Source organism: Cornus florida, unplaced genomic scaffold, assembly GCF_030987335.1.
Source record: "Cornus florida cultivar Cherokee Brave unplaced genomic scaffold, ASM3098733v1 CherokeeBrave_3.0.0_Hap2_Chr09, whole genome shotgun sequence".
In the NCBI taxonomy this organism is placed as follows: Eukaryota; Viridiplantae; Streptophyta; class Magnoliopsida; order Cornales; family Cornaceae; genus Cornus; species Cornus florida.
In genome coordinates this window covers 70837219-70852284 of record NW_026775579.1, presented here as the reverse complement: position 1 = coordinate 70852284, position 15066 = coordinate 70837219, and the positions used below count along the sequence as shown (strand labels likewise).

Sequence of the window (15066 nt, the reverse complement as noted above, 5' to 3'; positions counted from 1 at the left end):
CATTACAACAAAGTTGAGTTATTTAAAATGAACAATCATAACTGTCAATGGGAACTTACATTTCATACAAAGGAAAATTTATTCTAACATATTAAATTGAATGTGTAAAACCTCCATTTCTTATTATACAGAATATCCCAAATATATTGTAGCATTTATCATGAATAAAACACTGCATTACAGGAATACAATGGATATTTTATTCTAACATCTTAAATTGAAGTTTAAAACATAACATAACTTCTAATACAGAATATGACAACTTTTACACAATTTAATCATATAATTTTCACAATTTCTCATTTAATTTTTCACAGTTTAATAACGGTTCAAGAATTACCAAACACACGACACTGAAGGTTCCTCTTCCCCACGTTCAATCAAACCTTTCCAAACAAATTGTAATTTTGGAAAGAACAAAATTAAGGAAAGCTGGGACTTTTTTGGGAAGACGAATTTATTTCATTCTATATTTAGGGAGAGAAGAAGAAAGCAGATTAAGAACATACCTTTGTCACTGTACCTTCCTTTTCTCCGACATTCAATGAAATGTTTGGAAAGAAATTGTAAATTTGGAAAGAAGGAAGAAAAATCGGGAGAGAAGAAGAAGAAACAAGATTAGAAATTTAGAAGGTCCGATTCGCAATTGTGCCTTCCTCTTCTCCACCGATGTTCAATAAAACCTTTGGAAAGAAATTGTAAATTTGGAAAGAAGGAGGAAAAACTGGGAGAGAAGAAGAAGAAAGAAGATTAGAAGAGGCACTAAATCTGTTTTGGATTTTCCAATTTGCCGCTTTAATCTGAGTTTCAATAGGAAAAATTTCGTGTATGTATGTATGTATGTATAATTTTTGGTATGTGTATTGTTCGTATATGTGTCTCTGTGTACCTTTTTTACCCAAAGTACTGTTTAGCCCTTTTTACCACTGTTACAGTGAAAACCGGAGGGAACAAATTCTCCTGTTCCACAGGAGAGGATTCTTGTCCCCGGTTGGCTTCTCCCCTGACGGGACGGGAACAGCTTTCGGGCTAAGAAATGCATGTTTTTATGGTATTTTCACTAACAGGAGGAAAAAGAGAGTTGGAAATATTTTTTAAAGGGGTTTGTTATTAATTGCTTTGTATATTTTTTCTTAAATCAATGAAAATTCACTGGCTCCTACGTTGGGTACAAAATACAAATATGACTATAAAATCAAACAAGTCTTCTTCAGAATTTCCGCACAGACATGATTATCGTTCGGAGAATGTACTATTAGCGATGGTGATGCTACATGTGTGGACTAAGTTACACCACAAGTGAATGGTCCGCACCATTTATAAAATTCTAACCCCTCCATTACTCATCAAAATTAATTTTCCCTGACAACACTTACCTACTCACTCGTGAGTAGGACATTCCTACTAACTGCTAATGTGATACAATCACAAATGCACACATAATTTGCAATTACAAAATCAAGAAAGTGTGATAAGTAAGGAAATCGGAGAAGGTGGATTAAATTTTACTTCAAAAAAAGTTATTGTTTTAATTTATCACTTTCTTGATTTTGTAATTAGGGTCTATTTGTGCACTTGTGATTGAACCACATCAGCTGTTAGTAGGAATGACTTACTTTTTTTTGAAATAAAATTTAATCACCCACTATGATTTCCTTACTTATCATTTTCTTGATTTTGCAATTGCAAAATGTGTACATTTGTGATTAGACCACATCACCGATGAGTAGGCAAATCTTGTCCAATTTTTCCAATGTCCATCAAATCAGAAAAGTTTTCTCTAGAATCTCCACACCAATTAGCACAAGTCTTGTGATAAGTCTTCTCTTTTTATATATCACTTGTAGAATATATGTATTAGTACCACAAGCTGACTGACTTTGAATGATACCCTGTTGAATAAGGTCGACAGGATAGCACAATTTCTAACCCTTCAATTACTCTTTAATTTGTCCTGGGAAAACTATATGGCTCAAAATCTTAGACAACTTTAGGTCTTCGGTCTCATATGGAAATGTATATGACTGATGGGTAAATTTGTACCTGCCCTATTTAATTATCTACATCTCATAATCGCCGTCCCATATTGGTGACAAGTTTAATAATTACAAATTAGAAAATGGACCAAAAACAGCAAAATCAATTTCTCACCTTTGCTTAGTAGGGTTTCAAAAGTCTTTAATTGGTGGGGCCAGTGCTACAAATTTACCAAGGAAAAGTCTTTAATTGCTTTATAATTTGTCCTGCAAAGACTGCCTCAAAATGTTGGACCGACTTTTGGTCTTTGGGGACATATCACATCACCTTGCTAGCTTCCCTGTCTCATATAGAAATATCAATTTAATGGCATATTTTTTTATAAGATTCAAATTTAATTATTATTTAAACTCATAATATAACTGTCATTAATTAACTAAACTTAAACGAATATATATATATATATATATATATCAAATTTTCAATTTATAATTACAAAATTTTACTTCTATTTATCATTTACTACTATACAAATAGAAGATTCAATGATTTAGAACTCAAATGTAATTTTTTTTTAATTTTTTATGATGGATGTGCATGAAGAGAATAAAAGTAAACTAGAAATGAGAACATTCATGACATGGTTGAAGTGGCACCAATTAGAGATTAAATGAGAGAAGATCGGTTAAGATGGTTGGCCACAATGGCGGATCTAAGGGAGGGCTAGGCTGGGCTCTAGCCTATCCTAAAAAAAAAAAAAAAAAAGTTAGTACTATGGGTAAATTTAGCCCAGCCCAAAAAAAAAAAAAAAAAAATTATTATTAGTATTAACCCACCGAAACAAGCCCAAGTCAGTTAAGCAACAATACTAAAATAAAGGCCTAATCCAAACAAGCCCTAATACATGACTTAGATATTTTGACCCACTATCTATTATCGACGAATTCGAGTCTTTAAAGACTCACCGAGCACAACTTAAATAGATATTTTGTAATATTTGAATTCAAATATTTATCTAGATTATGTTATTAAAAAAAATAAAAAATTGCTTAAGAAATTGTGTTATTAAATTTATGTTTAATTTTAGCCCACCCCATTGTCAATTCCTGGATCCACCCTTGGTTGGCCATGTGCACAAAAGATCTTTTAAGTACGTCAGTTAAAAAGAGTGCATGACATGATCCATATTGAGGCTAATGCTAGCAGAATGAGAAGATAAAAGTTAACGTGGTTAAAATTAGGCAAAAAAGATACAATAACATGCGGTTTAGCTGAAGGTAGGGTGATACATATGTGAGATATATATTTTGTAATTGACTAATTTCGTTGTCAAAACATTAAGTGGAAATATTTCGGTTCAGAATTTTGAGATTGAAGATCGGAAGTGGATTTGAAGAAATTTAAGTGTTCATTCTTTAATACACTCCGGGATGATGAGAACAATGCTTTAGAAACGTATGTGAGTGTGTGAGAACTATGAAATTGCAAGAGCAGAGAGAGAGAGAGATGATACAGTGAGAGGGATAGACTAATGGAGGCGCAGTAGTCTCCTTACCCTAAAAAGAGTAAGAAACATATATACAAATACAATAATGACAAATTACAGAATGACTACCAACTATCCTTAATTACACTTTGACCCAATATACATATATATATATATATATAAACATAAATATTCCAACACTCCCCCTTAAGCTAGAGAATATATATCATATAATCCCAGCTTGGAGCATATAGTCCTTAACTGATTATGTCCTAATGCTTTGATGAACATATTAGCTAGTTAATCTTCATACTTTACAAATGGAGTAGAGATGCTCCCACTTAATACTTTTTCCTGAATGAAGTGACAATCAACTTCAATATGTTTAGTCCTCTCATGGAATACGGGATTGGATGCAATGTGAACGACCACTTGGTTATTACAAAATAATGGAATAGGAGCTTTGACTTTCAACCCAAGTTCATTTAGAAGATGTTGTATCCATATCAACTCACTAGTGGTATAAGCCATTGCTCTGTACTCAACTTCAGCATTAGACCAAGCTAGAACCGTTTGTTTCTTACTTCTCCACGTAACAAGATTCCCTCCTACAAATGTGCAAGAACCCGTAGTAGACCTCCTATTAGAGGGAGATCCAGCCCAGTTAGCATGTGTGAAACCTTCCACATTGAGATGACCATTAGACTTATATAACAATCCAAAACCTGGAGCTTACTTGAGATATCGAATAATTCGAAGAACATCATTCCAATGTGGTACTCTAGGAGCACTCATGAACTAACTTACAACACTAATTGCATATGAGATGTCAGGTCGGGTGATTGTGAGATATATTAATTTCCCAACTAGATGTCGATATCTGCCATGGTCGTCAAATAAATCACCTTCATCAGACAATAATTTTATATTTGGATCAATAAGAGCATCAGCAGGGCGACTACCTAACATACCTGTTTCTTCTAATAAGTCCAGCATATATTTCCTTTGAGATAAGCTTATACCTTCATTGGATCTAGTAACCTCAATACCCAAGAAATATTTGAGTCTGCCTAAATCCTTAGTGTGGAACCAATTCTGCAAGAATAATTTCAACTTTGCGATGCCGTCAAAATCATCACCTGTTATAACATCATCTACGTATACCATAAAAAATATAAAGCCAGTTCAGTGTGCTAGTGAAATTCTGAATGATTTGTATGGCATCTGTGAAGGGCGAAGGAAAGCACCGCCTTAGAGAATTTTCCAAACCAAGCCCTTGGAGATTGTTTTAATCCGTACAGGGCCTTCTTAAAGCGATATACAGCATACGAGACTCCCCTTGAGCAACAAATCCAAGTGGTTGCTCCATATAAACCTCTTCATGTAAGTCACCATGGAAAGAGGCATTTTTCACATCTAATTGAAACAACGGCCAATTACAATTGGCGGTAATGGAAATAAGGAATCGGATAAAAGAAATCTTTGCAACAGGGGAAAAAGTCTCATCATAATCAATACCATAGGTTTGGGTGTATCCCTTTGCAATAAGGCGAGCCTTCAACTGCTCAACAGATCCATCATGAAGATATTTAATAGTGTATACCCACTTACAACCAACCGGTTTGGAACCGGGAGGTAAGGGAACAAGGTCCCATGTCCTATTATGATGAAGAGCATCCATTTCATCTATCATGGCTTTGCGCCAATCTGTATTGGACAGAACATCTTGCATAATCTTCGGAATAACAGTTGCAGATAATGTGGATAAAAAACAAAAAAAGGAGGGCGATATATTATTATAAGAAACAAAGTTAGAAATGGGATGTGCAGTGACACAAGAATGAATACCTTTGCGCAACGCAATAGGAAGATCATGAGCAATAGTAGGAGCCTCAATAGAAGTAGACATTTTTTTTGAGAGGGGGGGGGGGGGGGGGGTGCAACTTGTGGTCGTCGAAACTACCAAATGGAATGGGCCACAACCTTCCTATTAAAAGTAACTGCCTCCAACTGCAGGTAACTGCTTTCCTCTTTGGCAGACATGTGTCTCATTCAACAACAACTTTCCAACTGTAGAAAACTGCTTCCTTCTTTGCTTGCCATGTGTCCCCTTGGAAAGTCACACGTCCTTCTAATTGCAGGTAACTGTTTCCCTTTTTGGCTGACACATGTTCCATTTAGCAACAACTTTCCAACTGTAGAAAACTACTTCTTTCTCTGCCTATCACATGTTCACTTAGAAAGTCATACGTCCTTCCAACTGCAAGTAACTGCTTCCCTCTTTGACTGACACGTGTCCTTATGCAATTACTTGTACCAAATGGATTCCTTTGATGAAACCACATGTCACTTTATGATTGCACCTTATCTACATATCACTCATCCAATTAAAAACGCTCACCCTTCCATTAGGATCGGTCATGACAACCTTTCCAACTGGAAAATAGTTATGGTATAAACACTCCTCTACCGATTATAGTCACACCCTCACGAGATTAATTGCCCTTACGAGTTACACACCTTTCCATTCATACCTCTCAATAAGAACATACGTATCAATGTATAAAACCCAAATCTACTCCTTGTTCAAGGATTACGATTCCACTATAAATACGACTATAGCAAACACGTATTATTATTATTATTATTATTATTGATTAAATCGATTCTGTACTCATGTTCTTAACTTTCATTGATCCTTGGTATCGAAGATAGAAATTTCAAACTTCACAAATTAGCCACAGACTTAGCATAGGCCCAGTAGGGGTGGATCTCCCGGGAATTTTTTTATTTGTATTACTATATATCTATTTTGTTAAATTTTTTAAAAAATACCCTGACTCAATTTTTAAAAATATTTCATTATATATTCTTGGCCCACTGATTTTTTTTAGATCCTAAAGTAATCTACACTTTCTCTCTATAATTAGGTTCTTCTGACTATTATTTTATCTCTTAAAAAATAAAATTGTCTTTAATTTCGTTTTCTTCAAAAGCGCCCCCCCTCAATAAAATTTCTGGTCCATCACTGTCACAAATTAGCCGTGAGTAGAAACAAATACCATGTTTTTGTGCTATACTTAACATAAAAAAATATTGATTGATTTTTGGGACAGGGCCAAAGCCCAAGTTACAAAAGCAAGACAGAGGGCAAAGCCCACAAACTAAGAGCCCATGGCCCAAGAACGATAACAATCGAAAAGGAACTACTAACGCCTAGATAATGAAACTCAGGAAAACCCTAAATTTGAAAATTAGGGATTTCGAAACACATTTCGGGGAAGGTTTCAATCTGCAGCAGTCCAACGAGCTTTTCTACAGATCGACTTCTCACCATCGAAGGAGGGGAACAATTGAAGTTGAAGAAACTATTCGAGAAATTAATTGAAGAATATGAATCAGAGGTAATTACAAATTGTTATCTATTTACTTAGTAGCAACTCTATAACTATGCAATCTTTACCATATTTTATTCTATTGCAGTCATGACTGAGGCTTGACTAATTTTTGAGTTCAACTTTGGATTTCAAAATTCTCAGAGATGTCATTCTGAATATGATAATTTACCATATTTTATTCTATTGCAGTCATGTGTGTGTGCGTGTTTTGAGTGATTGAAGAAATGAGTGTCCCGAGAAGAATAGCCGTGTGGATCAGGATGAGGCAGAACGCAACGTGTCAGATTAACATTCATCTTGCCTTGAGAAGATTTGATCAATAAAGTAATTGTATCCGATAATTGAGATCGAAGTCAACATTTTGAAACCTAAACTACGTTGACAAAGACAATTCTAGATATTCAAATAGAAGCATCAAAGTTTAGTTGGCTTTTGATTATTGCAGTAGTTACAAAGTTGGACAGTATTCTTTTAGAGTACATTTAACATGGGTCCTTTGTAGAGTCATGTTTATTAGAGTTTTAAGTTTTAACTGAGTATGCATGTTTACAAAATTCACGAAAAATATAGAAATAAAATGATTTATAAATTCAACGTTCTTAATAAGCTAGTCATGTTTTCATAGACATGTTGATGAGTCTAAAGATTCAATACATGAGTCGTTTATATTTGATTTATTTATTAAACAAGTTTAGAAAAACTAGCTGTAAACTTGAGCTTGTAAACATGGGAATTTCACATCAGCTGAACTATTTGTATGACCATAATTTCCTAGTTTGATTCAAGATGAATCAAATCAATAACATTGTTGTGAATACAAATGAAATGATATGTTGACCTGAGCGTCCTATATGTATGAATTTCAAATGAATGGTTCAAAGAGAGATTTAAAATCTGCCGGTACTGATTCTGTTAGCACGACAATTCTAAGAAAATATATATATTTAATGCCTGCAATTTAATACTCTCATTGACGTATGGATACAATTTTAATAGTCAATATTTTTCATTTCAAATCAGTTGATTTATTCATACAACATGTAATGACATTGACTTATGTAATGGCAGAAAGGGATATATACCTTCCCCATTGAAGGGTCTCCTTAAAGAATATTGCTGAGAAGATGTCAGGGCCTTTTTTCTCTACAGCCCAAACTTGCAACCAGTAAGTAATCCCTATGACTATTACACCCTGCATTTTTCATTAATTTAACTGTTAATTTAGATAGAGAAAGCATCTGCAGTGAGTTATGCTCTATATTGTCTTCTTCCTGTAACGAAAGGAGGTATGCATATTATTGAATAAGAGGCACTAAGATTGGTCTTACTATGTGCAATATAATGCAATGTATCTTATAACACTATTGAGACAATCCTCATCACAAGTTTAACAGGACAGAGAAATACAACAAAGAGGATCAAATTGAAAATTCAAAGTGGAAAAAAACAAATACAAGAACATAAGAACTAAAAAGATGCAAAAATGCTCAGATTCCAATATCAAACAGTTGTCCAATTGTAACCGTGTGGAATGGATTTTGCGGAGTTGGCCTTGGTTTTGATAGTTCTGTGGAGACTTTCCCCATTGTTGGCCGAGCTTGCGGACTTACATGCAAGCATGCAAAAGCTAGCTTGGTAATAAAGAGTTATTCCACAGCCACTTGTTCTGTTGGAGGTGAAAGACGTTGATCCAACACATCATTCAACAGTGCACCTCGGACAAGCAATGTCGGTGATGGTGATGGTGATGGTGAAGATGATAATGATAATAGAGAGGAGATAAGCTCGCCAGGATGCTTTCCTATGATCACTTCCAATGTCAGCACTCCAAAGCTATAAACATCGCACTTCCCATCCATTTCCATCGTGTAAGCAACCTCTGGGAAACAATGGAAAAGGACAAAAAAAAGTAAAGAGAAATCTGCCAATGCAAATTATTATTATTATTATTTTTTTTTCTCCTAACAATCCTTATTTAAACTCCATAACTATAGAAAACAAAAAGTGAGGATGCAGTGAAAATTGAGGATAAAGAGGTAAAAAAAAATTGAACATTTCCATTATTTAGGCTCAGTTATCTTTTATGAATGAGAAATTGGAGATGATGTTTAGGCGGTATGGGTTAAAAGGAGGATTGTATCTCATATATTGTGTAATCGGTGTATCCTGTTAAGATTGAATGAGAAGTTTTAATTATAGAACAACCATTAGACCTCAATTGTTTAAAATAATAAATTAAAATGCCTGGAGTAGCATGCCCATAGGTCCCTATGAAGTCCAATTGGAAGAGTTAAGATTTAGAAGCGTAGCAGTGCCAAAGTCAGAGATGTGAGCAACATATTCAGAATCTAGCAATACATTCTTGCTTGATATGTCCCGATGAACTATAGGAGGCGAACAATGATGATGCATATAACACAAAGCATCTGCCACATCCTTAACCACATTCACTCTCTTAATCCATCCACACTCCTCCAAGTTTCGTTCTTCAGTACTGCTCAGGATCTTTTGTAAACTCCCCCCTTCAAAGAACTCGTATACCAAAAACGAGTGTCATGGGTGTGAACAAAAACCATAAAGCTTCACAATATGTCGATGGCGTATTTCTCTTAATGTTTGGATTTCACTTGTAAAACTATTCTGATCATTAGCTCGTCCACCATCTTCCAAGGCATGAAGTTTCTTTACAGCAACAAGTTGACCACTTGACAATTGAGCTTTATAAACAATTGCTGATCCTCCTACCCCAATGCAATGATCAGAGCTAAAGTCCTGTGTCACTTCAATGATGTTCTCATACACCTTTTTCCATCATAGCTTCATATTGCAAACAAATTCTCATTGTTTACTCTTCTTGGCTCATTTTCTACTCTTCCCACTTTTGGGTAAACAAAATAGAAAATCCCAACAACCATAAATGAAAGAAGCAAAATGCCTAAAAGAGGAACTATAAAAATCACAAGTTTGTCGTCGTTTTCCCCCTTGTTAGCTTCATTGTTCATTGTGGGGGCACATGCCTTCATACTACTGGCATTGCCGCATAAGCCTTTATTACTTCTGAATACATTAAACGGAGCCTCTTGAAAGGCTTTATTTTTCGGAATAGGACCCTCCAACTGATTGTATGATAAATTCACAGAAGTCAAACTTAACATATCTTCAAAAGTGATTGGAATGGAACCAGAGAGCTTATTGTGGGAGAGATTCAATGTTTCTAATTTTCGCAATTTTCCAAGTTGGTGTGGTATTTTCCATTTTAGTATATTACGGCTGACATCAAGATATTGAAGAGAGTCTAAATTGCCAATGCGAAAAGGAATACCTTCAGTAAGAATATTTCTGCTCAAATTCAAGTATAATAGTTTCACGCACTCCCCTAATCGTTCAAGAATTGAGCCTCTTAGATTATTTGCTGCCAAATTAAGACGTGCCAAGTCTGACAGCTCACCGATTTCCAAAGGAATGTCACCGGAAAGTCTATTGTTGCTTAAATCAAGCTCTATCAATGAGGCTAACCTTCCTAAACTCTTTGGAATTTCCCCGATGAGATGGTTTGAATAGATGACAAGTACACGCAACTGAGTCGCATTTCCCAATTCAGGTGGTATCTCACCGGAAATATTGTTGCTGGATACTCTTAGGCTATGTTACATGGACTTGGGTACGGGTGTCAGACACAGGTATGTATCCATGCGTCGGACGTGTCAAATCTCCAAACAAAAGGACACATGGACACAGCTAAATATTAATTATTTTATTTTATTTTCTAGAGTAAAGTAATGTTTTTATCTAATATAATGTTCAATATAGTCATTTAACTCTTTTTAAAATAATAATATAATAAAATTGAATGATTGGATATGTTTTTTTAAGTACATGTCCAACCAAAAGTGTTGGACTCATATCCCATACCCATGTCCGAGTGATATGTGTCCGACACGGGTACTTCACTACTTTTGAAGAGTCCATGTAACAGAACTCTTAGGCTTGTTAGATTGTGACATTGGCCCCATTTACCAGTAAGCTCACCGAACATTTTATTATCACTCAAGTCGATATCATCCAAGTTTGGATATATGCCAAAATCTTTTGATATATTTCCGGGCAGTTGGTTTCTTTCAAGCCTAACTCTATATAAGCTAGTGCAGCTTTTCAAGCTCTCAGGGATTGGACCTGTGAGATTATTGTTTGCTGCAGTGAGATGTGTAAGTAATCCACCACGGCATATGTTATGTGGTAAATAACCTGTAAGCATGTTCTCACTTAAATGCAACCTTTTCAAATGGGTAAGATTATTCAACCTTATAGATATAGAGCTAGTGAAATTATTCATGAACATGGTTAGATACTCGAGAAATTTTATCCTTCCAAATTCTCGTGGGATGGAGACAGATAATTGATTTTCGGAACAAGTCATGCCAAAGAGCTTGGTCAAGTTCCCAATAGTGGATGCAATGGATCTGGAGAGTTTGTTTTTGTGAAGGTACAGGGTGGTTAAGTTACCTAAATTCCCTATAGTAGTAGGAATTGAACCTACTAGATTGTTTGTTGACAATCCTAAATTTATAAGAGATTTTAGCCTCCCAATTTCCTGATAGATCCAGAAAGTTTGTTGTCATCAAGGTATAGAACTCTCAAGTTGCTCAAGTTCCACATTGTAGCAGGGATTGGACCTTTGAGATTGTTCGCCGTGAGTGATAACTCATTGAGGGACCTCAGTTTCCCTATCTCAGTTGGAATTGCTCCAGAGAGATAATTTATAGACAAGTTAAGCTTGGTGAGCTTGGAAAGGCTGCTGATGTGCTTGGGGATAGTCCCATACAGCGAATTGTTATGAATAAATAAGTTGAGGAGATGAGGGAAGCATGAGAATTTGAGATTGTGAAGTGTACCTCTTAAACCAACATTTTCAAGGCGTATTTGGGTGACACTTCCGTGCTTGTTGCAACCAATCCCAACCCATTTGCAGGGGCTGTTTCGAGCCCAAGATGACAGAAGAGATTGGCTTTCATTGTCAAGACTGGCTTTCCATGTTAAAAGAGCCTCTCTTTCCTTTCCTTCTGTCTTTTCTTTTGGAGCTGCAGAAGAAGCACCAGCAGTGAAATGGGAAAAAGAAAGCAACACAAGGATTGTGATGGAAATGAACAAAAGTTTGAAATTAGAAAGAAATTGGTCATGGAATGGCTTATCTACTAGGAATTTCATTGTTGATTTGCTACTATGAAATATAAGAGGGCAATGGTTGGATGGATGATGAAGGGCTCTAGTACTGCATGGAGAGCTATTTTTATAATTGTAGATTCATGATACATTTATGGAAATGTTTCAAAGAAAGATACCACTTCTTCGCATCTTAATTTGTTTGACTGGTGGCTCAAATTCAAATCATTAAATGTGGTGATAGTCAAACTGGACCAAGAACAGGAGCCAACTTGTAAAGTGGGAGACATCCCACTTGTTCTAACTGGCTCAAATTCAACGCATTAAATGTTCTCAAATCCAATGCATTAAATATGGCAATTAAAGTGTTGTGCGTGCAGGTGTGCGTGCAATGAATGAAGAAAAGAATTAGAGAAGAAATGCACTGAGCTGTAAATGATTACAGTGCAGAACCGAAATGTTTGACCGTGGGTGAAGGCAGTGAACTCTCGTGTGTGTGTGTGTGTGTCGTGTGTGTGTGTGTGTGTGTAGAGAAGAATAGAAAAGTGGAGACAGAGAGTTGAGGAAACTTCAGCCATGGAGAGGTCCAGCACAAAATCCAACCACTCATCATTAGTGGGCCCCATTTATCAATTCAATCTCAATGGTTGGATTTTGTGCTGGACCTCTCCATGGCTGGAGAGGATCCTTGTCCGAAAAAGAGAGTGAAGTTAGTGAAGGTCAAGTGTATTTCTTTTATAAAAGTGATATATTTTTTTGAATCTTTCGAGTGAGTGCGAAATACCTCTTGGTAATCTTTTGAGATTTCTAATCCTCTTATTTGAAATAAAGGTTAGTCGTTCTTCGTTCGTGGACGTAAACAATTTGCCGAATGTTATTTTGTGTTATTTCTATCTTGAGATCTAATTACTAACACAATTGGAATTTAGATCTTGACATCACGGTGCTTTTTAACGGTAGGCGTCTTTTGCCAGGAATTTAGGACACAATCCACCTTGGGGCTGCCCCACTGCTGGGAATTCAACTTGTTGATATTGAAACTGTTTTGAAAACATGAGGGAGGATAATGCCTATTTATGTAGTGGTAATTTTAATACCAAAACTACCACATCAAGAAACCATGTGGTTTCAGTTTCAGTCTTTCAGACATACTAGAAACTGTTTGGGACATATCAGTAACTATTTGGGAATTGGGATATAACAATAAGATCAGCAAGTCAGAAGGTTTTAATACCAAACCATATACCCTTCTCATGTTGTTCCACATACAAACAAATTGCAGAGAGCCATGTACTTGCAGGTAACATGATTTTTGCAGATTTGTTTATCTTCTCTCTCTACTCTCGGACTTCTTCTCTCTAGATTAAAAAGATAGTCAGCTGAATAATGAAATATAGTAATTTCATTCTCCAATGAGTTTGGAAGATCCCTTGTGTAGGGAGAAATTATATATTGGCTTCTAGATCCAATTTCAATAGTCAATCTTTTATTCAAACTGAAATGCTATCATGCTATCATTTGAAATCTATTGATTTACCAAATGCAAAATGATGTGTTTCTCCTTGCGTGTGTACGTAATGGCAGACGAGGATGTATACCTTCCCCAGTGAAGGGTCTCCTTAAAGGATATTGCTGAGAAGATAGCAGTCAAAATAAGTGCTAATGGACTGAACATTGCTGTGAGTACATGGCCGCCTTTCTTCTCTACTGCCCAAGCTTGCAACTAGTAAGTAATCCCCTGCGACTATTACACCCTGCCATTTTCATTACTTTAATCTGCACCGAGTTATTTCCTATATTGTCTTCTTCCCGTTATGATAGAGGTATGTATATTATCGAATAAGAAACACTTAGATTGGTCCTACTATGTGCAATATAATGCATTGTATCAGTGGGGTCTTCTGGAGGTATTCTTCTCATGTGGGATAGGAGATGGATGGGTAAGGTGGATGTTTGTAGGGGGCTTTTCTCTCTGTCTTGTGCCTTTGTGTTGGAAGAGGATGGCTTCCCTTGTGCTTTCTCTGGCGTCTATGGGCCGGTGGATGATTGTGAGAGGCCTGCGTTGTGGGAGGAGCTCAGCGGGGTTTAGGAGATGTGGTCTCTTCCATGGTGTGTGGCTGGTGACTTTAATGTGGTTAGATCCCTATTGGAGAGGTCTATAGGTGGATCATGGACTCCGGCTATGAGGCTTTTTTCAGAGTTTGGCGATGATCATCAGCTCATTGATCGAGAGATGCCTACTTTTTCCCACCTGGATAGATTCTTGATTTCCGGAGAGTGGGAGGAGCAGTTTCCAGATGCAATTCAGGCTGTGTTGGCTAGGGTGATGTCGGATCACATTCTTTTGGTTTTGGATTGTGGAGGTTTGAGACCTCGTCACACCTTGGCAAATTTGAAAACATGTGGCTTAGAGCGGCGGATTTTCAGGGTTTGGTGTGGTCTTGGTGGGAGGAGGACATGGTGGTGGGAACTTCGAGTTTTATTCTTGCAAGAAAGCTTCGTCTTCTGAAGGATAAACTTAAAAGATGGAATAAGGAGGTGTTCGGTAATCTGGAGTGGAGGAAGAATAGGGCCCTCGCTGATATTGCGGAGATTGATAGATTGGATGCGGCGGGAGGTCTTGATGAGTCTCAACGTAATAGGAGAGCAGCTTGTCAAGTTGAATGTGCTGATATTGTGGTGATGGAGGATATCTCGTGGAGGTAGAAATCTCGGGCTTTGTGACTCAAAGAAGGAGACCGTAACACTAAGTTTTTCCACCGTACCGCTAATGCTCATAGGAGGGGCAATCATATTGGCCAGATTCGTGTGGATGGTTCGCTGTTGATTTCTGATGAGGAAGTGAGAACGGGGATTGTGTCTTTCTATCAGAGGTTATTTACTGAGCCTCTTCGCTGGAGGCCAAGGCTTAATGGTCTTCACTTTGACTCTATTTCTGTGAAGGATAGGGATTGGTTAGAAAGGCCATTTTCGGAGGAGGAGGTTCTGGAGGCCTTGAAGAGTTGTAACGGTGATAAAGCTCCAGGGCCGGATGGTTTCACGATG

At 36.7% G+C, this 15066-nt stretch overlaps 1 pseudogene; it reads right to left on the bottom strand.

The window, feature by feature from the left end:
* Positions 1 to 8241: 8241 nt before the first annotated feature.
* LOC132272814 (MDIS1-interacting receptor like kinase 2-like) lies at positions 8242 to 9669 on the bottom strand (annotated as a pseudogene).
* Between the last annotated feature and the right edge of the window lie 5397 nt (positions 9670 to 15066).